This window comes from Balaenoptera physalus (assembly GCF_965194825.1).
Source record: "Balaenoptera physalus genome assembly, chromosome: 3".
NCBI classification, from domain to species: Eukaryota; Metazoa; Chordata; class Mammalia; order Artiodactyla; family Balaenopteridae; genus Balaenoptera; species Balaenoptera physalus.
The window spans coordinates 88,574,764-88,598,176 of record NC_138890.1 but is presented as its reverse complement, the minus strand read 5'-3'; the positions used below and the strand labels follow the sequence as shown (position 1 = coordinate 88,598,176).

Sequence of the window (23,413 nt, the reverse complement as noted above, 5' to 3'; positions counted from 1 at the left end):
AAATTGACTTATGGTTGCATTTTCAGTAATAAAGCATACTACCAAGTCAAGTATATCATATCTGACTTTAAGGATCCAGAGTGGGGTAGTGGAAAAAACACTAGATTCACTTGTAATACTAAGTCAGTTATTAACTCCCTGCGTAACAAAATAGTCTCAAACATTTTTGTATTGCTTGCTTACTATGTGCCAGGACTGGCTTTATTTTTTTTTTATTTATTTATTTATTTATTTATTTATTTTTGGCCATGCCATGCAACATGTGGGATCTTAGTTCCCCGACCAGGGGATCAAACCGGTGCCCCCTGCATTGGGAGGGCGGAGTCTTAATTAACCACCAGGGACCTCCAGAAAAGTCCCTAGGACCGGCTTTAAATTTTACTCACTTAATCCTCACTATGAGGTGGGTAATATTGTTTTCCCAATTTCACAGATAAGGAAATGAGGCCCACGGATGTACATGTAAGTGGCAGAGTCTGAATTTGAAGCCAGATTCCAGAGCCCTTATTATTAATCATTAGCAATTACACTATCCTTCACTTTAGGAAAGTTGCTTCAGCTATCAGAGCCTGTTTCCTCATCTTAAAAATTAAGATGTTGGCCCCAAAATGTCATGTACAATTTTACTGGAAGCAGCAGAAAGCATCAAGTAGCAGGGGAACAGTGAATGACCCTGTTCTCAGTGATCTTACTTGCTGACTTCAACAGATGTTTTCTCTAGTCATCGTCTTATATTTGTTTAAGTATCTCTAGTTTTACAGAAACTAGCAAGGATACTGACAGTTATGTTTGGGGAAAGTGCAAAAATCGCATACTGTTGAAAGGTTAGGTAGGCCCAGGCTGCTTAAGAGTTTAGTTCTTGGGAGTCTCCCACTTGGAACCAGAAAACAGGTGTAACAGATATTTGGTCATTATACTTCTTCTCAACAGGTGTCAGGGATATCTATAACATTTCTGAACCTTTACCAGAAGTATGAAAACTGAAGTAACAGGCAAAAAATCTCCAAAGATTGTACCACATTTGTCTTGCTGCTGGAGGGTATCACCAGCCCTGGGAATATTACATGCAAGGTGATCTTTACAGTACATAAGGTGAAGGCTTGATGAATCGATTTCTGTGTTCTGTATTACTGGGGAATATAGCATAAATAATTCAAAAATGGAAATAGGAAAGATCTTTTTTTATCGCAAGTAAAAAAAGAAGCAAAACCTATGCCTGTAAGATGAAAATGGTAAAATAGGTAAGTGTAAGAATATAGGGAGAAGAAACTCTTATCCAGTAGTACCTACTATTGATACTTAGATAAAGAAAGGAAAGAAAAATATAGTTTAAGAGATCATTCTTAGATATGTTTACCTCAGACTTCAGAAAGTCATTTTCACAATTTTTAGAGAAAGAAAAAGTACTATTCAACATCTGTATTACTTTCCTGTTGCTGCTGTAACAAATTACCACAAACTTAGTGGCCTAACACAAGTTTACTTTCTTACAGCTCTGGAGTAAGAAGTCCAAAATGGGTCTCACTGGACTAAAATCAATGTGTTAGCAGGGCTGCATTCCTTCTGGAGTATGCCAGGGGAGAATCTGTTTCCTTGCCTTTGCCAGATTCTAGAGGCCACCTGCCTTCCTTACCTCATGGCCCCTCTCTCCATCTTCAGAGTGCATCACTCCAACCTCTGCTTTTATTGTCACATTCCCTTTTTCTGAATGGCCCTACTACCTCCTTCTTATAAGGCTTGTGATTACAGTGGGCCTGTCCAGATAATCTGGAATAATGTCCGCATCTCAAAATTTCAAATCCCTTTTGCCATGTAAGGTAACATATTCATAGGTTGCAGGGATTAGGACACAGACATTTTCGGGAATGGGAGATGGCTAAATTATTCAACCTATTATAGCATCTTAAAATCCTAAGGGGAAAAAAAATGACTCAATTGGATCAGGAGCCCTTCAAAACTAAAATTTTGAAATAATGGTGAAAAATGCTGTATTAGCTAGGAAAGATTAAACTATGCTGCAATAACATAGAAATACTACATCTCAAGGGCTTAATGTATAAAAGAGTATTTCTTGCTAATGGAAAATCTGTTACAAGTTCTGTAACTGTGCAGAGCAGCTCCCTTCCAAGCAGTGACTTAGAGATCCAGGGAGGTTTTAGCTTATGCCTCTACCATCTCAGTGTGTGCTCTACTGTCACCATGGCAGGGGGAAAGCCAGATGGTTGTATAGGAGCTTTTTACTCCCTTAGCCCAAAAGTGACACATGTCACCCATTCCCTTGTCATATGGCACATATAACTGTAAGGAGGCTAAGAAAGGCAGTCTTCCATGTGTTCAGGAATGAAAGAACCAGATATTGATGTGTCTTAAGTAACTGATACGATACTGCCTAGGATACTTTCTAGTGAGAAACTCTGTAAAAATGCATCAGCGGGCTTCCCTGCTGGTGCAGTGGTTGAGAGTCTGCCTGCCAATGCAGGGGTCATGGGTTCGAGCCCTGGTCTGGGAAGATCCCACGTGCCGCGGAGCAACTGGGCCCATGAGCCACAATTGCTGGGCCTGCGTGTCTGGGGCCTGTGCTCCGCAGCGGGAGGGGCTGCAATAGTGAGGCCCGCGCACCGAGATGAGGAATGGCCCCCACTTGCCACAACTGGAGAGGGCCCTTGTGCGGAAATGAAGACCCAACACAGCCATAGATAAATAAAGAAAGAAAGAAAGAAAGAAAGGTTAAAAAAGCAAAAAAATGCAGACTCTCAGGCCCAGTCCCAAACCAACTGATTCAGATTCTGCTTTAAAAAAAAAAAAAAAAAAAAAAATAGCATCAGCAGGGTAAAAGTTAAAATGAGGTGAAGCTATTGAAAAATATGAAGAGTAGTCAAAATAAAAAACTAGATGGACATTTTTTGGTGGAGAGTAATGTTTGGACTAGGAAGAATAGAGCCAGTTCTCGGAAAAGATGTGATCATTTTAGCAAGTGACAGGGCAAGTTAGGAGAGAGCAGTGAAACATTAAACACGACACTCTCTCGAGTATGACTTGAGAGTCTGAGTGGATGTTGGTACCATTCTTTGTCAGGGGAACACAGAAAAGACCCACTTGTATCATAATGCATTTTAGGTTTCTGTAGGGTAGTGAAATGGAGACGTAGGGAAGCTCTGGAACAAAGGAGGGATCCAGGGTAGACATAAAGGTTTAGGAGTCATGAGCGCATAGATGATCATTAGAAGTGGAGCAGTGTGTGAAACCATCCAGAGAGAGCCTCTAGACTGAGAAGAAAAGCACCCGGGACCAAACCTGGGGGAACATTGATGTTGAAGGGTTCCGTGGGCAGAAGAACTCAAGAGGGTATCATTGAAGGTGGTCTGGTGTCTCAGAAGCCAAAGGGAGAGTTTCAAAGAAGCAGTTATGTCAGGCCAAGCAGTAATGCGAGGCCAAGAACAGGAAGCAGTAATGCGAGGCCAAGAACAGGAAGGCCTTCGAGTGTCCATAGCCAGTAGCCACAAGGAGGCAAGAGCATGGTCAATAAAGTGACAGGAAGGGGGGTGTGGGGTGGAGGGCAAGGTTTTTACGTTCAGATGCTAATGAAAAGAATCGGAGAAGAAGAGGCAGAACAGGCTAACAGGAAGTAAACTGTGCTAAACTGCGACCACTTATTTCTCACAGGCCATTTAACCCAAAATATCGCAGTATTTTTTGAAAACTGGTAAGTTATGTGGACTTAATACTGGTCACATTGTTGGAAGCTGGGTGTAGCCTCTTCCTGTCTCCACAAGCCAGTCAAGCCTGTGGACTTACTATTTTTCAATGAATCGAAATATATACACTATTAGATTGAATCAAGTATTATCGCCCAAGAGATACTGTTGTGTTTTTAAATCTGCTGGCAGTTCGGTGTTACACAGATTTTCTTAGTGACTATTTCTATGAAAACACTTTAAAATGAAATTTACTGCTGTGATCAGCAACAGGGGAATGCTGTAAAATTTCCACTGTTCTAAGTTCTATTCCCCTTGATTTCTCGTGCCTGAACTATAATTTTTTTAACCCATTTATCTTCTTGTTGGACTTTTCTGTGGGTGTATACACTGCTAGTGATTTTATTTGATCACTGGCAACGAGTTCTGATATTCTTTTTCTGATATTGAGCATTTCAAGCAGTCCCTTAATAAGTTGGCCTGTGCACTCCAGTGCTGTTAACTTTGATAGATTTCCTGTTGTGAGAATAAGCTCCAAAAATAATCGACTTATTTTCCTTAGTGCTTCTCCATTTTTGTGGAATTTCATTATTTCTAAAATTGTAGATTTTAGTTTGCCTACCCAGAACTTCCCTATTTAACTTCCCAATTTAAGTAACATTTGAATATCGAGGACTTGGGAAGTTGGGAATTTTCATGCATTTATTGAGCAAACATGTATCGAGAACACTATGTGGTGTGTACCTGAGCGTTGAGGTGCCAGGCTCTCATCAGAGGCTCTGCACAGAGCTGACATTTAAGACAGAGTCAGACAAGTAAATCAATGATTAGCATTCAGTGAGATACACAATGAACTATGCTATGGTACACAATCAGGAAAGACTTCCCAAAGGTAATGGTGCTTGAGTTAGATTTTGAAGAATGAGTAGGATTTAGCTAGATGAAGAAGGGAGGGAACATCTGAGTTAGAAGAAAAAAATGTTTTTTAAAAAAATAGTCTGTATTTTATATAAAGAATCTGGGAATCTGTGAAATAAATGAATTGGAAAAAAATGATGGCAGGGAGAATGCTTCACTTAAGAATTAATCTCCTTCTAGAATTATGGCCTCTATTCTCTCCCTCAATCCACCATCTACTCTTGCTTCAATATTCTCATAAAACTCAGCTCTGTCCATGATACCTCTCTTGAGAAATCTTTAGTGGTTCAACATTGCCTTCTGATAACATTCAGAGTCTAAAACCAGTCTTCATGGGCTTCGGGCCTCCTGATCAACCTCAGAAACCCAAGTACTCACTGTTCCCTCTTTCCCATTTCTAAGTCTTTGTTTAGGTTGTATCTTCTGCTTAGAATAATCTTCCTTTCATTCTCTCTCCCTTCCCTTTCCTATCTTACCTGGTTAAAAGCCTTTTCATCCTAAAAAGTTAAAATATCTCAAAAATGATATAGCCATACAATATAAAGTCATTAAAAATAATTTTGTGGGATAAATATTATGAAAAGGTTATTTAATATATTAATAGGTAAAACAAACATGATATAATACAGTATGTTTAGTTTAATCGCATTTTTAAGAAATGCACATGCAGAACAAAGGACTTTAGGTATAGTCAACATAGTATGAACAGTCATTATCTCTGGCTCATTGGATAATGGCTGCTCTTTTTTTCCCCCTTTTCAGCCCACTGTATTTTCCATTTTTTCCTAACAGTAAACATGTGGTGCTTTTACAGTAGGAAACAAAATGATTGATGATATTTTCAACTTTTTAAATAGTTTTTTTTAAACCCTACTCCTCCTTCAAGGGGCTCAACTCATTATTTCCATCTTAGATTCTTCTGTCATCTACCAATTAGAAATAATCTTTACCTTCTTTCTACTACCATTTTTGGTCTTCTCATATAATAACATACCATATTTTACCTTATATTTTAATTATTTGCTACAGCTCCCACAGTAACCGGCTGGCAGTATGAACAGAGATCACTACTTGAATGAATGAATGAATGAATGAATGAATGCTTATGGGAATTCAAAGAAGGATAGTTCATTTCTTTTTTTTTTAACATCTTTTATTGGAGTATAACTGCTTTACAATGGTGTGTTAGTTTCTGCTTTATAACAAAGTGAATCAGCTATACATATACATATATCCCCATATCTCCTCCCTCTTGTGTCTCCCTCCCACCCTCTCTATCCCACCCCTCTAGGTGGTCACAAAGCACCGAGCTGATCTCCCTGTGCTATGCGGCTGCTTCCCACTAGCTATCTATTTTACGTTTGGTAGTGTATATATGTCCATGCCACTCTCTCACTTCGTCCCAGCTTACCCTTCCCCGTCCCCGTGTCCTCAAGTCCATTCTCTACGTCTGCGTCTGTCCTGTCCTGCCCCTAGGTTCTTCAGATCATTTCTTTAAAGAACATAAAATCTTACTAGGGAGACATTACATGTAGTCAAGAAAAATATAAAATAAAAGCTAATTTATAAGACACTAGGACATTAATTGTTAAGAAGCATGTAATGTGGAATGTGGTGTATAGTCAGTGGTGGAGGGATTTTTATAAAGTGTCAGAAGAATCCTGTTCGCCAAAATGAGATTCAGGGATTATAGCTGAGATAGACAGGTGCCAAAAGAAAGCACTTTTGTTTGGAAACATACTTCAGTGACATTTGAAGGTCAAATTACGAATGCAGAGTCACGGACTAGAGCCTGTGAATAGTCCCAGCCCACCGTCCCCAAGCCTCTCCTAGTGGCTCTGAACAAAAATAGAATATGACTGCAGTAATCTACAAAGCAGATCATCCATGCTGATAACAGGCCATTAACTAGTTTTAATTTACCTGGCTATTGAAATTCTATTTTCCTAGCGATGGTTATTAAAGTGACAAAGAAAAGGACTGCATCTTTTTTTTTTTTTTTTGGTCCCAACTTGAATCTTGTAAGAGCATCTGCTGAGAGGAAAGAAAATGAACCCAAGACATCTTTCTGTCTCAAATCAAATAAATATTTTGTGATAAATTGGAATGCCATTCATGCTTACTATTTTCAGATATAATACTCTAAGAAATAAGGCATCTTATATAGATTTCTCCCCCTAAAATTTGAACTTAGCCTGTGGAGCTATACAGGTATCTCTTAGGGATTCAGTCATAAACCAGACTCAGTGATACTGATTGTTTCGTCTTCAGACCACATGGGAAGAAACAGTGATGAATCAAATGACAGGGCTGAGAAGAGATTCGTGAGGCATTCTGTCCACCAGGTAGCCCTGCTGCTTCCTAAATGCAGAACTGGTTCAGTCAGTTTTCTCCCATCTCCTTTCTTTATTGGTATCCTAATAACTTTTCTTGAAGGACTATTACAGACATAATTGCAAAGATTCTTTGTAAATGTTTCGTGAGAAGAAAAATCCTAGTACGGAAGCTTCCTAGTACGGAAGCTTGCAAAATACTAGCCCATCATATAAAATTTCTTCCTTACTTCAGGTATTCATACCTAGAGCTGTTAAATTTTAGTTCCCTGTACTAAGTAAATTAATACATCAAAATCCTAGTTCCTTCTCTCTGTCTTGATATTTTGTTTTCATTTCTATTGCCTTTAATTTTATTTTGTCTCATTTTAAAATGAAGAGTAGACATAACTTGGCAGCCTTGAGCAGCATCACATGTGCGTTTCTGAGTTTCTTTTTGTAAGCAGAATGTCAACTGCCTGGGTCATAGACAAAGGGAGAGACAAACCCTTGGGACCAGAACAATTGTGTGACTCGATAAAAACATTCTGAGAATTTTTCTATCTAGATTCTGAACTTAAGCTAAAAATAGACCTCAATACCTTAACTCTCTCTGATAGGCTGATGGATACGGCATATGGAAATTTGGGGGAAAACCATACCTTGATGTATTATTTTGTTTTTTTCCCCACTCTGAGCATGATTACCTTTTTCAAATTCTGTCTCTTCAGCGTACACTAAAGGCTTTGGGGAAACTGTCATACAGAAACACCAAGTGCAGAAGTCATGAGCAAAGTAAATGCAAAAGATTAAAAATAGGACCAATTGCTTCATGTACAGTTTAACACTGATACGGTGAATGTATTCTACTTTCAGCTTCACTGTTTGCAAAATATCCATTATTTGTTTAATTATCCTTTTCTAATACTTTCTCTAGGATGCTTTGTAATTGGTATTTTAAAACTTCTAAATTTTGAGGCCATAAAAATCTTGAAAGACTTTATTAAATGTTTTCAGTGGTCTAAAAAAAGTATTACTTTTTCAGGAATGCCTTGCTGTCAAGTCCTTTTTGTACTGTTATTATCTTTTTAAAAATATGAAATATAAAAAATAGATAAATGATGAGTTATGTAACACTTAATAGTATAACTCAATCTCTAAGTCATGAGTTGTAGTGTTTAGTTTCTTTGGTAAGAGTTTGGCATTATAAGCCCTTAAAGGAAAATAAAGGGATTTCATTTGGGTATTAATGCAAACAACCCCTTTTTTTATGGGATAATAGCCTTAAAATAAAGTGATACGAAGATAGTTTATTGAATTTTCGTTTGACTATTTTACAAAAAAAGACCACAATAGAAAATATAAGTGCCATAAAGACAATTAGCTGTTCAGCATTAGAAAAAGCCATTTTGGAGCCGCACACTCCCATCCAGGCCTTACCCCTTCACTAACAAACATTGGTTACAAGGGTACCGTTCCTGTGAAAATGACTGAACAAAACTCTTGCCAAGATAGTAAAGAAAGCAGAAAATTTATCCTCGGAAGCATCTTCACAGATTAAAGAGAGACAGTATTTTAATAATTTTATTTGCTTGGTTTAACTTAAAAATAAATTATTTGACTATGTGGTCCTTAAATTATTTTGAAATCCCGTGTAAAGAAATCCCAAAGTAACATGCTATCCCAAGTTCTTTATTAATAGTAACACCATTAACTTTATAATGATGAAATATATTTGTAAGAATCTTCAGATGCCTTACATATTTTTAATTATCTTTATTGTGATATAGTTTAAATACAAGAAAATGCACTTATTTTAAGGGTGCAGTTTGATGAGTTTTACCCGATGTGTACAGTCCTTGTAACCAGCACTGCACTTCCATCACCCCCAAAAGTTCCCTGTACCACTTTGTAGTCACTCCCCTTCTCCTGCCCCTGGCCCTGGGAACCACTAATCTGTTTCTATCCCTATAGTTTATAGTTTATAATTTCCTAAAATTTCAGGTAAGCGGAACTATTTAGCATATACTAGCCTTTTGTTCTAGCTTTTTTCACTAAAAACATAATGCTTTTGAAATCCATCCATGTTGTTGCATATAGTTTTTGCCTTTTAAATTCTGAGTAGTATTCCATTTTATACTACAGTTTGTTTTTCCAGTCACCAGTTTGATGGACATATGGATTATTTCCACTTGGGGCCTATTATAAACAAAGTTGCTGTGAATATTCATATGTGTCTGTGTGTGAATGTATGTTTTTGTTTTTCTTGAGTAAATATCTAGAAGCTGAATGGCTGGGTTGCATGGAAAAAAATTATAAGAAACTGCCAAACTGTATTCCAAGTTCTGTTCCGTTTTGCATGCCCACCAACTATGTATGAGACTTGCACTTTCTCCCTACAATAAGTAACACTTGTTACTGTTAATCTTTTTTTAGTTTTTCTAGAGGGAATGTACTGCTATCTCATTATGGGTTTAATTTTTATTGTACTTTCCTAATGACTAATGATACTGAGTTTCTTTTCACGTGCTTATTTGCCTTTCTTATGCCTTCTTCTGTGAAGTGTCTGTTCAAATCTCTTGCCCATTTTTGTTAATCAGGCTTTTGTCCTGTTTTTAAGTTGTAAACATTTGTTATATTTTTTGGAAACAAGTCCTTTATCAGACAGAAATTTTATAAATTTTTTCTCTCAAGGTGTGGCTTGTCCTTTCCTTGTTTTTCTTTTCAAGAGAAGTTGCTAATTTTAATGAACGTTAATCCATCACTTTCTCCTTTTATGCATCATGCTTTTGGTAACATATCTAAGAACTCCTTTGTAACCAAGGTGACAAAGATTTTCTCCTATGTTTTTCTTTCTAAAAGTTTTTTTCTTTTAGGATTTAAAAAATATATATTTATTTATTTATTTGGCCACACGGCGCAGCATGTGGGATCTTAGTTCCCCACCCGGGATTGAACCCACGCCCCCTGCATTGGAAGCACAGAGTCTTAACTACTGGACTGCCAGGGAAGTCCCTCTGAAAGTTTTATAGTTTAGTTCTTGCTTTCAGATCTAAGACCTGCACCGTGCCTGCCTCTTGTTTGTGCTGATTTGGGACCATTTCTCACTCTTCCCATTTGGTTCTTTACTTCCTCATCTGCCTGTTTCTGGCTTTGCACACCTTCTGGTCAGAATATATCCTATTGCCTTTTCTGGGGACTCCCAGTTTCATTCCTATCTCATCTCTTCTTAGAGGTCAAAATACATTGGGAATCCCCTTTTAATTGCCTACCTTTTCCTTTTCCTCTGACTTTTTAGCAACATTTCTAAGAATATGTCCTTAGATGTCCTATACATACCTCTTTCATGCCGTCCTTTAGAAAAAAATGTCAAATTTTTTAAATTTGTTTGCCTGGTGAAATGTGAAGGTTCAGATATGCATAGGGCTTGAAATAACCCTTTTAAGGTTTTAGACAACAAATATTTAAATTTGGCTAGAACTTAGTGCAAAGTTCAGAGAATTCCATGACATTAATTTGATAGCACTGGAAGTTATTTAGTTGATCCTCTATGTAAGGATAAGATTGAGAGATTTTTTCCTGGGTTATGTCAAACATAGTTTTTATGTCTGGATAATTGCCCTAGCAAACATGTAATCATTAGCAAGGCTGTCTTCAAGCCTGAAGCATTTCTGAGCATCCTTCTCCTACCTCCTTCCCCTTCTGTGCCCATCATGCCCTCTGTAGACCTCTACTGTCTCTCCTACAGGATCGTTTGTTACTACCACTGGATAAACTCCTTAAGGGCAGAACCTGGTTTTTTCCAACACTGCACAGTACTTGCTACATATTTGGTGCCCAGGAAATGTTTGCTGAATCAATCATCTTACCCCTTCTTTAACATTCCCAGAAAAGAGATCCTGTCATCTCTCTATATGCTAACATCCTAAAAATTCCTCTGGACAGAAATTCTGCTATTTCATCTGCTAAATAATTTGGACCCAATTTCTCCAGTATTTTCTTATTTTTCTTAATTACATTGTCGACTAAAATGTTTATCCACTGACTGTCACTCTCTTGTACACTATTGGCCTTTTATTAAACCCAATAGATGCTTTTGAGTTTTTAGTAAATAATGATCCTTTCTTTGAGTGTGGTCTTTATCTTTCTGCCACATATCCTTTGGAACAGGAAGACTTTTCTTTATCATGAGTCATCTTCCTGAACCATTCAGTATGAGTAGAATTCTTTGTTATTATTGTTGGAGAGAACTTTGGTAAGGCAAATTTTAGAGGAAAAACAGTTTGGATATTGGTATAAAATAAACATCTGCTCTTCCACTACTATCAGAAAAAAAGAACAAAATTATTTTTAGTACATAAAATTCAATTTTAAAGAAAATATTCAACATTCATTTTAAAACATGAGTGCCACTTAGTATATTCTTTGATAATCTGACATAGATATAATCCAGAATATGAAAAAAATATAGAATAGTTTGGGTGCCTGGTATGACTTTAGACAATAACCTCATTATTTAGCACATGGCAATTTGATGAGATTTACATGTCTATTCTCCAGCTAATATAATGGAGTATAGAAACATTCAGAAAATAAAACCAATGTCTGCATAATGGTTGTTTTGCCTATTACTGTATTAATAGAATCAGTCACCAAAAGAGCTAAACTGCAGAAAACCTAAGCTAATTATTAGCTTTAAAAATAATAGTAATAATTGGTTCTGAGATTATAGCTGTAAAGACCTAGTAGAAGATTTGCCCATTCTTTCTCAAAGGCAGATTAGCTCCCAATAAGGTCCTCCCAGAGGCCCCAATCAGCCTTGCTTCAAATAAGCCAAGCAGTGAAACAGGCACAACTTCTCCACAAAATGACATCATTCCTGTTTAATAGTCAGACCACATACTGGTATAGTGTGGGATTCCATAATTACTCTGAGTGTTTCCGCATGGATTGAATTTGAATGCCCTCTCTTCCATTAGTGATAGTATTATTAAAATACTCCAAGGTGGCCTCCATTTTCCTTTACCAGTGTTTAAGTTGCTGTTTGCTTGGAAAGCAGGTCCTCTGGTCCCTGTTTGATAATTGCTTCTGATCCTGTCTCACTCCATCTCTGCTGATACTGCTGACATTTCATCTATTCCATGTTTATACATTGACCCCTTCTAAACCAGTTCTAGGTCTATATTAAATTATGCTGCTTTTGTTTTTGCCCTTAACTCATGATATGTCTAGATTTCCTGTTGTTTTCACTGTTTGCTGCATGTTCCATTTAGTATCATTAACATGTATCATTTTGGTGAATTCTACTTTTTTAGAAATATAGTTCTTTTTATTCTTATTGATGCTCTTTTTTCCTCCATTCTGCTTTCTGATGGCAGTATTGCCACAACTGCTTTTGTTTGTTAGCATGCGCTTCTTACACCTGATCTTTTTTACATCCTAATCCTCTTCTCTTTCAGTGGGAGCAGGCTGATGCCCTTAGCACAGTTTGTCCTACTCCCTCCCACCTCCTCCCTTCCATTTAGCATGTTGAAGACATATAGGATTTTTTTTAACAGAATGGATCAACAATTATTTAGACATAATAGTGTCACTCATGTCTTTGCCCCTTCTGTTTTTTGCTCACTACTTCTTTCTCTTTTATGCATTCCCTTTTTATATTATATCGAATATGTCCTTGAGTAATTCTTTTAGATGTATCATATTTGATAATGCATCATTTACCTAGTTTGTATCAAAGGAATGTAAGTTCCATAAGGACATGAATTTTTGTGTGTCTTGTCACCATTTTGCCTAAAAGAGTGCCTGGCAAATAGTAAGTGCAAAATACATATTTTTGAGGGAATCAAATCATTTTATTTTATCACTTGGCCTTCTCTTTGTCAATTTTAAATATTTTATGGAAATAATTATAAACTGCCTATCACATTTTCCTACTTTCTGATATCAGGTATTCCCCATAATTGTTCACCTTTATTGATGACTCAGGGGCAACATTATCCATATCACTTACTCTGATTTGTTCTAATCTGATAGCAAAATTCCCTCAAAGCATCTCAGAGAAGTTTACCTCTAAATTAACTGGCTTCTGTGTGCCAGATAGCGTAAATTTATTTTTCTTTTCATTATATCACGTTAAAAGTGGTTGGTAGTACAGAAGCTTAGGACCAGGTGGAGCCCTCTGGGAACGTCATTTTCTGGACACAAAGAAGCAATGTCTAGAAGAGATACTAGTCAAATAGCCTGGCAGTCATTAGTGCAAAAAGCTTGAATGGGAAAATTCAGCCCGTGAAAGCTATGTGGCCCATAAAAAGTTAGATGAGAAAACAAGTTCAAAGCTGAGGATCAGAAGCCAAGCGAAGGGAAATTATTGCACTAATAAGAAAGTGCCTGCAGCAATTCTCTATTAGGTATGGGTGAGAAAGAAGCAGGTAGCAGATTCAGACCTTTCATGAACAGTGATAATTTTTCTTTGGTCTCTTGCCCCCAACTCTGCCCTACCCATCCTCACTGTTGAACTTTCATTCTCAATGCTGTTGATAAGCTTGCTGTTCCAATTATCTATTGCTACATCAAATACTACCCCCAACATAGTGGCTTAAAACAACAACCATTTCTTATTTATTTTTGTTTCATCAGTTCAGGTAAACAGTTTGGCCTGGGCTCAGCTGAATGGTTTTCTGCTTTTCTCCCCGGGGTCACATACATCTAGTAGATTGACTAGGGCTGGAGGGTTTATTATAGCCTCACTCACATGGCTGGGCCTTCCTGCTTACTGTAGGGTGGTCCTCTCTCTCTCTAGATGGTTTCTCACCTGTGCTTTTTTACATGGTGTCAGGACTGTTCCAGGAAGACAAAAGTGCATGCTGCAAGGCCTCCTGAGGTCTACACTCCAGCACTTCATAATATTACTTCTGCCACGTCTGCGCATTGAAGTCACAAGTTAGCCTAGATATAAGGGATGGAGAAGTACAAAATATTGTGGCCATAGTTTTCATACCACATTTGTCTCTGAGAGCCCACTCCTAATTATCAGACTTGTAATTTCTAATATTGTAATGTATGTACTAGCATAGCTATTTCTTCTTGTAATATTTAATTCCCTGAGAGGAGTTAGGTTTATCTTTATCTGCAGCACATAGCAGAGAAGCCGGTACCTATTAAGGCCTTAATCAAGAGAAGTTGAACCAATGGTGGGCTGATTGGTGGAGATGTACATACAATGCATGTACGGATACTCTGTTTTGTGTACTTTTTACAGCTATATTCTAAGATTAATGGAATAGTACTTTTAAAAGTACAAAGTAAATTACAAGTATGTCTTTTTGATGTAAAGTAGTAAGAATTTTTGTGTATATCAAACAGTAACTATAGAATGCCGGGTTCTTAGAACCTAGAAACTCATCTGTGTAATAGAGACTTAGTAGTGTTTCCTTAATCAGTTCCTGGGTCAAAAAACCAGAAATGATTTCATCTCTTTTCTCTACCATCATTGTTATAAAAAACGTTGGGCCTCATAGTCTAAGATATATATTTGTCTTGTGGCATGCATTTAATGTCAGATTAATGGCGTTTGTGCCAAAATAACAAGATCTTAGTAAGGAAAGTCTGTTTGCAAATGTAGCCCCTAATTCCTTTGCTTTAAAAATACTTTGAATAATCTAACAGGCTCAACTATTACCTCATGTCAGCTAAGATTCAATTGATGGCACTAAAGGAACAATTCGGTATTTCATAGAATTTAAAAATCCTGTGTCCTAGTTGTTTCCACATAGGTGATTATTTTACATGTAATTTCACCAAGATCCAGGGATAGCCACTTTGATTTGCTCTACACTGTCCTGAATGTCGTTAAAGCAACTGTCACATTTTCCTCTGATAGTTTGGAGATGACTGTAATTTGCAAAAATATGTGGTATCCTTTTAGGCTTTACATTTATATAAATTATTATTTTGTCCACTTTGAGTCTTTCAGACACTTTTGTTTTATGTAACTGTGGTCTGCAAGTTGGTAAGAGACCAAAAGGACACATGTGTATGCAAAGTTAATATTTGCTCAGATAGGTAATCCTTTATGACTGCAAAATGCAGATTTTGTGTGGACTACATCAAAGAATCACAGAACGAATAATAATTAATCATAGAAGGACATTTGGTGAACATTTTTAAAAACTTTTGTAGAAGTACAAGAGAAAAATAGTTACATATATGAAATCAAGTCTTAATGTAATACCACAAAAATAGTCTTATCAAACATAATATAGAATTAAAAGTGAGTGAAGATAAAGCAAGCTCTCCTGACTATGGAAGGAAAATATAGAGAGACAAAAAAGAAATTGAATTTCAGATCTTTGTTTCAAGATAAAAATGAATTATTATAATAGACCTTATTCATAACTTTGGCTTAGACCTTATTCATAACTTTGGCTCTCCTATTTGGATTGCATATGCTGAAAGCAATCATAGGACTGAAGGGAAATTTATAATAAAGTCACCTGGGATATCACTTCATAAACCTAGAAAACAACATTAGACATTGAAATGGGAATAATGAAAATTTCATTTTAAAAGAATGTATATGGGAGGCAAGGAAAGAACTGTTGAGATACATGGAAGAAAGTCATTACTTCTCTTGAATTCCTATAAATACTGAAAAATGTTTTCCATTAGCAGGATACTGGTGCCACAGTAAATGTGATTCGGTATTTCCCCTCTGTACATAGGGGCTCAAACTGTTCTAAAGACACTTTTTGTGTTAGCATGTCAGACATGGCCATCTTCCTACTTGGCTAAGAGTATGGCCTAAGAATCTACTAAGCGTCACCAGACCAGAGGCAAACGTGCAGCTTGACCAAGTAGCTCTGTCTGGTTGGAAGAATTGAGGGGCAGGGCATTTGGAGGATAATCCATTATTGACCCTCTCAGCAAAGTGCAAAGTCTGTGGCATCCCTTGCACAGAGATTATTATCCTGCAAAGGGTTAACCATCTGCGGATCATTCAGTATCTAAATCTAGGTGCGTTCCATCGTAATTAGAGTGTGTTTGTTCATTAGTAACTGAACATTTTGCAGATCTTAAAAATTTAAATGATCTTGAAGCTCATTGTGGCACCTTGTGCATCACAGATTACACAGTTGCTCTCCTCTTTATGTGCCTTTTATGTCCTAATTTAGGCACCAGTGTATGTGTATCATATAGTGAAAGTATAAACAACAAATGGTTTTGGAGGAATTGTTATGTGCCTTTATACAGGGTAGAAAAATAAAATAGAAAATAGAATAGAAGAAATAATGTTTACTTTAGTCCTCTCAATATAGTGTATATTCTAGAGCCTAAGCACTGATCAGGGGCTCTATTTCATCAAACTTAAATGGAAAAGAAGTCAAGTCTCAGGAACAAAATGGCAGAAATCTATCTACTCAGAGATTGCAGAGTACAGTAAGTCCCCTACATACGAACAAATTCCGTTCCGAGAGCACATTCGAAAGTCCAATTTGTTCTTAAGTCCAACAGAGTTAGCCTAGGTACCCAACTAACACGATCGGCTATATAGTACTGTGCTGTAATAGGTTTATAATACATTCGCATCTTTAAAAGCAGCGTGAAGGTTCGTATGTAGGGGTTTTACTGTATAAGTTTTGTCAAGATAAAAATGAACAGTAGTTCAAAGGAACCAGAATACTCAGCATTGTAGAATACTGAAAGCACACAGGCTTTGGAACAAGACAGATTCCATACTCAGCCACTTATCAGCTATATTTTCTTGAGCAAGTTATTTAATCTCTGAGCCTCAGTTTCTTTATCAGTATAATAGAGATACTTACACTTAAAATAGGGGTTAGGGATAATAGGTTAAGCTCCTGGTATCATGCCTGACACATACTAGGTGCTAAGTAAATTGTCACTCTTATTCTTACAGGGTTGAGAAATGTATTTCCTTGGTCATAGCTTGTAACTTGTAACTTACCCTCCCAGCTTTACTTCCATCCATCAGCTGTTGGCATTCACTCTTGCGATGGAAAGGTGGAAAACTCTTCACCAGGATCATCTAGCATCACTGTGTGTCTAGATTCATCCAGCCAGTTACAGTAAGACAATGCCTTTAACCTAGAGCTTACAGAATGTTAGTTGAAAGGACCATGTGCTGGCCACTAAGTGGTGGACCATGGACCACTGGTTCCTCCAACTTATTGCAAGTGTTCCAAGTGTACATCAAGCATTGTTTGAGACAGAATAATATATTTGTATATAACTATATGCAGTACTATTTTACTGTTGTGATTAATAGAATACAAATTTGTTTCAAAACATCTTTGAATCCCTAGTAGCCTTTCCATTATATTGTATTTTCTCTGTCAGCCATTATAAAACATACACCTCTCACATCAGGGTAGATGTGGTACAAAGGAATCATAAAACTGTTGGATATTATGCAGGAGCGCTTATGCTCAAAACAAGTCAAGAACTGGTGCTCTCATTTCCAAGGTCCAGGAAAATGATGTGTGATGTACTCGTTTACACATCTTGTTAAGGAAAACACTGGTGAGAACTCAAGTCTCCAACCCCTTGTCCAGAACTCCCAACAGTGGAGATGTTTTCATTATTGCTTCTGGAAAAATCTGAAATGTATCTAATGTTCAGATTAGTATGCATGAAGTTGAGTATTAATCGAAAATCAGTTATTTGAAAAAGATCTAACACTGTACCTGACACATATAAAACACTCAACAAATGGTTGCTATTATCTTGATGACTCTTTAGTAAGGCGTGATTTTGTCACTTTTTTCTACCTGTTGCTCAGAGTAACTTACTGCATCCAAGTGTAACATTGTAGGTTGTATCATTAGTCACCCAGGCAAGTGGCTTTTGTTCTCATTTCTCATACTCTCAGAATAGGAGTGGTTGGATATTTTCTAAATCTCCCTTCCGGAAGTCTTTTAGGAGTAGCAGCTCTTGCCATTAGTACTGAGGCTAACTTTGGAGGCAAGTCCTTGCAACGCATTTTATTGCAGCCTCAAGACAGCTGTTGGCCTTTAATGTGCATGCTTAAGACAGCTCTGTTTTGTTGCTGAATTACCCATTGGAATTTGATACATTTCTGTGAACTAAAGAGATTTAAACATTTACTTGCCATCAATGTTTTTTAATTTGTCCTCCTCCCCGCCCACCATGCCCCAGTTCCTATTGGCCAGACTCTTTTTATTAATAGATTCAACATTAGATCAATATTTATTTAAAATCTGTAGTGGTCTCTAGGTATTTGGTATCTAATTTCACAATGTGGCCCTCAGGTGATAGCAGAAAATGGTGAATGAGAGATATTTATTTCTGACCATACAAATAGAGCTTTATAAAACTATAAACCATCCAGATTAATCCCAGTAGTTAAATACAAAGAAAGTTCCCCTTGGGCTTTTCAGGTAAATTGAGGACTGAAGCAAGTATTATCACTATGTGTTTGGTTCTGAATTTTTTTCAATATCCATATTTAGTATGAGTTCCCTTTCTTTACCTAACTATCCAGGAATTGATTTATAAGCTAAATAAAAGAATACGTGGACTCTTTACTTGTGCATGGCCAGCTGGAATTCGCTTGTTGCCCAAGGGAAGGAGATGAAAGAGCCAAAAGAAGTAAGCACTTCTGTATGTGCTGAACATGTCCATTTTAAGTAAAGGCAGATGACTTCCAGGAGCTTCCATAAGTGGTTCTCATGCAGCCAGCTCTGTCAGGCAAGGACTTAATTGTTTCATGCCCCAGCTATCAGGCAGCAGCCTCATTAGAGGAGATCACCAAAGGCCTCTGTTTCTCCGCAGAATGTAGCCCAGTGGAGCATTACTCCAGTGTAAGTAGATTCAGTGGTTGAGGCAGCTAAGCCTCCAGTGGTGATCTTCCTTTGCTGTTGAGAAAGAGAGTCACCTGGTTTCGAATAAATACACTAGAGCTAGCCCTAGACAGCTTTTTTAGAAGTTGTAGCTGCATTTTGCCCACACCCAAAGCCCCATCACACTCATATATTCACCCAGTGTCCGGATTGACTTTCCCCTAAGAGCCTGCTGTACACCCTGCCCAGGCCGGCTCTCCTCAGCCAGTTCTTGTTACTCGATTTTACCTTTTCTCTTCTTTCTTCTCACTGTCAGAACATGCCTGCCCTATCATCCTTAAGATTTTGTATGATGTCTATTCAATTATCTCTTGGAATAATTTATGGCAAAATGTGAGTAAAAGGTAACACATGCCTCCCTCCCCACAGGTAACATATTTGCATTTTTGCAGAGGCTTTAAGTAAATGGAGAGACTCAGATCTTGAGGATTCTAAGTGTCCTGGCGGGAAGCAGGACAGGGATTTCAGGAGCCCATTGGCTCTCACCATATAAACCCACAGGGCACTGGACCAGCCCTTAGCAAAAAGGCATAAATTACACTCTGACCTTCCCTCCACACATGGTCTGCTACTGCATTCACAGAAGCAGCACTTTCCTTCCAACCTCCCAGAATTCTGTGACACTCAACAATTTTTCAAAGGAACAGGAAAAGCACAGTTTAATAATGGGGCTAATTTTCACAGGGAAAGGAAGCTGAGGCTTCCTTTGGGGCCTGTGCCTTTAGAAATAAGTGCCCCATTAACACTGGGCACAGAGCTCACCAAGCGAAAGGTATGAAGTGTGATGGAGGAAGTTGCGAAGGGAAGAGAGAGAGGTGGTGAGGAACAATGTGACCAGTGGAAAACTGGGAGTGAAGTCACAGGTGCAACTGAAAACAAGAAATGGAGAGAGATTTTCACATTTACACGTACTTTATTCAAAGGAAAGATAAGGTAGATTCTGAAGTGGAAATAAGCAACGTGTGATAGGCAGAAGGATCTGGCTGGTCATCTCTTTTTTGTCTAATCTCTGATCCCATCACCGTCAGCTAAATAGTGGCTTTAGTATCGGCTGGTATAAAACCGTCCCCTAGGTGCCAGCTCTGTTGCCAAAGACACGCCATCTTGCCCCACCTCCACTTCCTGGTGTGCTCTGTCAGGCGGTTTATAGTTCTATTTCTGTTATCATGTGCAAAATTTTACAACAAGAAACAGGCAATCCTAGTCTCTTTCCATCAAAACAATCATGTATATTGTTTTAAAGCAGTTAGTGACATTTGGCTTCTTCAGAAAATGGGTTTTTCATGTACTTATTATATAGATTATTTTTGGGTTTTTTTTTTTTCACTTTTGAGAGGGGAGAGAGTTTGAAGTGTCACTTCTTTTCTTAAAGGTAACCAACTTTAACCCTTTTGTTGTTTAAAATCAGAAATTGTAGCCATTGGCTGTAGATTAAGTGGTATGTAATTGGATTACATTCCGAAAGAGAATTACAAAATGTGTTGAGAGGCATGATAACAGGTGGCTAAAATGTCAGACTCTGAGGCTGGGCTGCTGGGGTCCAATTCCTGCTTCTCCCCACCTCACCCCCTTGTGGGCTGTGTAACCTTAGGCAGTCACTTCACTCTCTGGGCTTGAGTTTCATTATCTATAAAAATGAAGATCATAAATACAGTTAATTAGAAGAATTAAGTGATGTTTATGAAAGGAACTTACATGCCTGACAAGTAGTAAATACTATATAAATCGTTGTTAGGAGCACTAAATTGAACGGCTTTTATATTTATATAAATAGAAAAATAGTCAAATATTCTAATTAGAAGCGGGGAAAAGGCAGTGATTCTCCAACACATGGTTTCTGTGGCTAAAATTCAAGTTTTACTGTGGTAAATGTGAAGTTTTATATCTCTGTGGCTATTTTCCAATTACTGTGCTAAGCAGTTTACGTAATTTTCACAACAACCTTGGGTAGATACTACTATTATTCCTACTTTACAGATGAGAAAACTGAGGCTAAGCATAAATAAATTTCTAAAGGTCCAAGAGCTAGTAAATGGTGTAATGTTTCAAAATTGCTGCTTTTAACTACTCCTCTAAATGCCCCCAAAATGTGCTTCCACTATCAATCAGTTATAGATGTGCAGTAATAAGGTATGAGAATTCTATTCTTTAGCAGAACATAATAAGGCAGATGAAGTCTGCTTCATTTCTCCCTCACCCCTGGGTTGTTGGCTTTATGCCATGTGTTAGAATGAGGAAATCTCAGGGCCTTAAAGAGGTTTTCTCCTCCTAAGTGCTGATAGTTAGTTGTGGCTCAGTATTATCCAGACCCAGTGGGAAAAGAAGCAAATATTTCTCTAACTCCTTTCCTATGTGAGGGATAAATCTTGACTTGGGGGAATCTTAGCTGCAAGTAGTAAGTGACGTTTGGGATAAAGAAGCCGGCAAAGGAGAACATTGGCCCAACCTCCTGGTTGTTCCTGGTTTACCATAGTATTTGCCCTGAGAGGCAACATCACCACAGAGCAAGATGCGCACTGCTGTACTTTCCAGAGAACAAAGAAAATGTGCTCATCTCCATTGCCTGCTGGCGTTGGATTTCCTGTAACTGTTCTGTTCTCATTTTATCCTTAATTAGCCTGTCTCATATTATGTACAACTTGTAAGACATCCCTGGTATACACTCAGAAGTTGGAGTTTTCAAATAAGATTACTCAGCAGACATAAGTGGAACATTTCCATATCCTTTCGGCTGCCAGCAGCGTTCACTGTGATATTCCTCTGCACATGGTGAGATACAGCTATCTCCGATACCGCCTGTGAATGACCATATCAGCCTGTTATGAGACTTCTCATCTCTGAATTCCTGTAGGATTTGCAGTTGGTTAACACACTGGCTCATACTGACTTGTTCTCTGGCAGTTTCATGTGTGAAGAGGCAGGGAGCATGAGCGGTCTCCTAGAGTGTCTGTCCCGGGGCTGGGCAACCGTGAGCTTAATATAGGAATGGAGAGGCGAGAAGGGGCAGAGGTGTGTGTCTACCTTATCTCCCTAATTAGATTGTCAGCCTCAGCCCAGAGACCATATCTGTCGTTTCTATCTCCTTTAATTCTTTTTAGAATACTAGGCAAACTGTGAGTATGCAGGGCATGCTTACTGCCTGAAGGCCTAAGGTTTTAATTCATAGAGTATGCCCAAACGATACCATTTCCATGCACTTGAACTTACTGCCACCCAAAGAAAGTAAAGTTTTCTGTAAATCTTAACTGAAACGTTATTTACATTGAATTGAAGGTACGGCTACATTAGTTTTAGTTTGGTCCCTCATAGAACTGTAAGCGTCATTTCAGAGGACAAACACTAAGCTGGCACTGCAGTGAAGATAGATAGTTACAACAACAGAAGTGTATGTAGTTGTAAAGCATAGGTATTATTCTGAGGAAAGTACTAACACTGCAATCCTGTAAATGACTAAAATGCTGCACTGAATAAAAGCTCATTCCGACCAAAAGTAATGGCATTTGGCTCTGAGGAGGTGTCAGCCAGTTCACGAATAAGATTGGGAGGGGTGCCCTGCAGTGCCATTGTACTTCTGTCACAATCAGTTGACCATACATATGTGATCTATTTCTGGACCCTCTCTTCTGTTCCACTGATCCATAATATCTTATTTTCCTTAACTTAACTGTATTAATAACAGTAGCTTTATAGTGAGATTTAGCATCAGGTTAGGTAAGTCATTCAACTTTATACTTCTTTCTTAAAATTACTTTATTCTAGAACCTTTACATTTCCATGTCCTTTTTTTTAAATTTTTTTATTGCAGTACAGTTGATTTACAATGTTGTGTTAGTTTCAGGTGTACAGCAAAGTGAATCAGTTATACACATACATATGTCCACACTTTTTTAGATTCTTTTCCCATATAGGTCATTACAAGTATTGAGGAGAGTTCCCTGTGCTATACAGTAGGTCCTTATTAGTTATCTATTTTATATATAGTAGTGTGTATATTACAGTCCCAATCCCCCAATCTCTCACAATATCCCTCCCCTGCCCCTTTCTCCCCTGGTAAGCATAAGTTTGTTTTCTACAACTATGACTGTATTTCTGTTTTGTAAATAAGTTCATTTGTACCTTCTTTTTTTTTTTTAGATTCCACATATAAGTGATATCATATGATATTTGTCTTTATCTGACTGACTTCAGTCAGAATGACAATCTCTGGGTCCATCCATGTTGCTGCAAATGGCATTATTTCATTTTTTGTTTATGGCTGAGTACTATTCCATTGTATATATGTACCACATCTTCTTTATCCATTCCTCTGTCAATGGACATTTAGGTTGCTTCCGTGTCTTGGCTATTGTAAATAGTGCTGAAATGAACATAAGGGTGCATGTATCTTTTTAAATTACAGTTTTCTCTGGATATATGCCCAGGAGTGGGATTGCTGGATCATATGGTAGCTCTATTTTTAGTTTTCTGAGGAACCTTCATACTGTTCTCCATAGTGGCTATACCAATTTACATTCCCATTACAGTGTAGGAGGGTTCCCATTTCTCCACACCCTCTCCAGCATTTATTGCTTGTAGACTTTTTGTTGATGGCCATTCTGACTGGTGT

The 23,413-nt window shown here is 37.8% G+C and overlaps 1 protein-coding gene across 6 annotated transcripts in view; it reads left to right on the top strand.

The window, feature by feature from the left end:
* The window catches only part of FER (FER tyrosine kinase), a 441,496-nt gene that overhangs the window by 395,207 nt on the left and 22,876 nt on the right, over nucleotides 1–23,413 (top strand). The gene's annotated exons all lie outside the window — the stretch shown is intronic.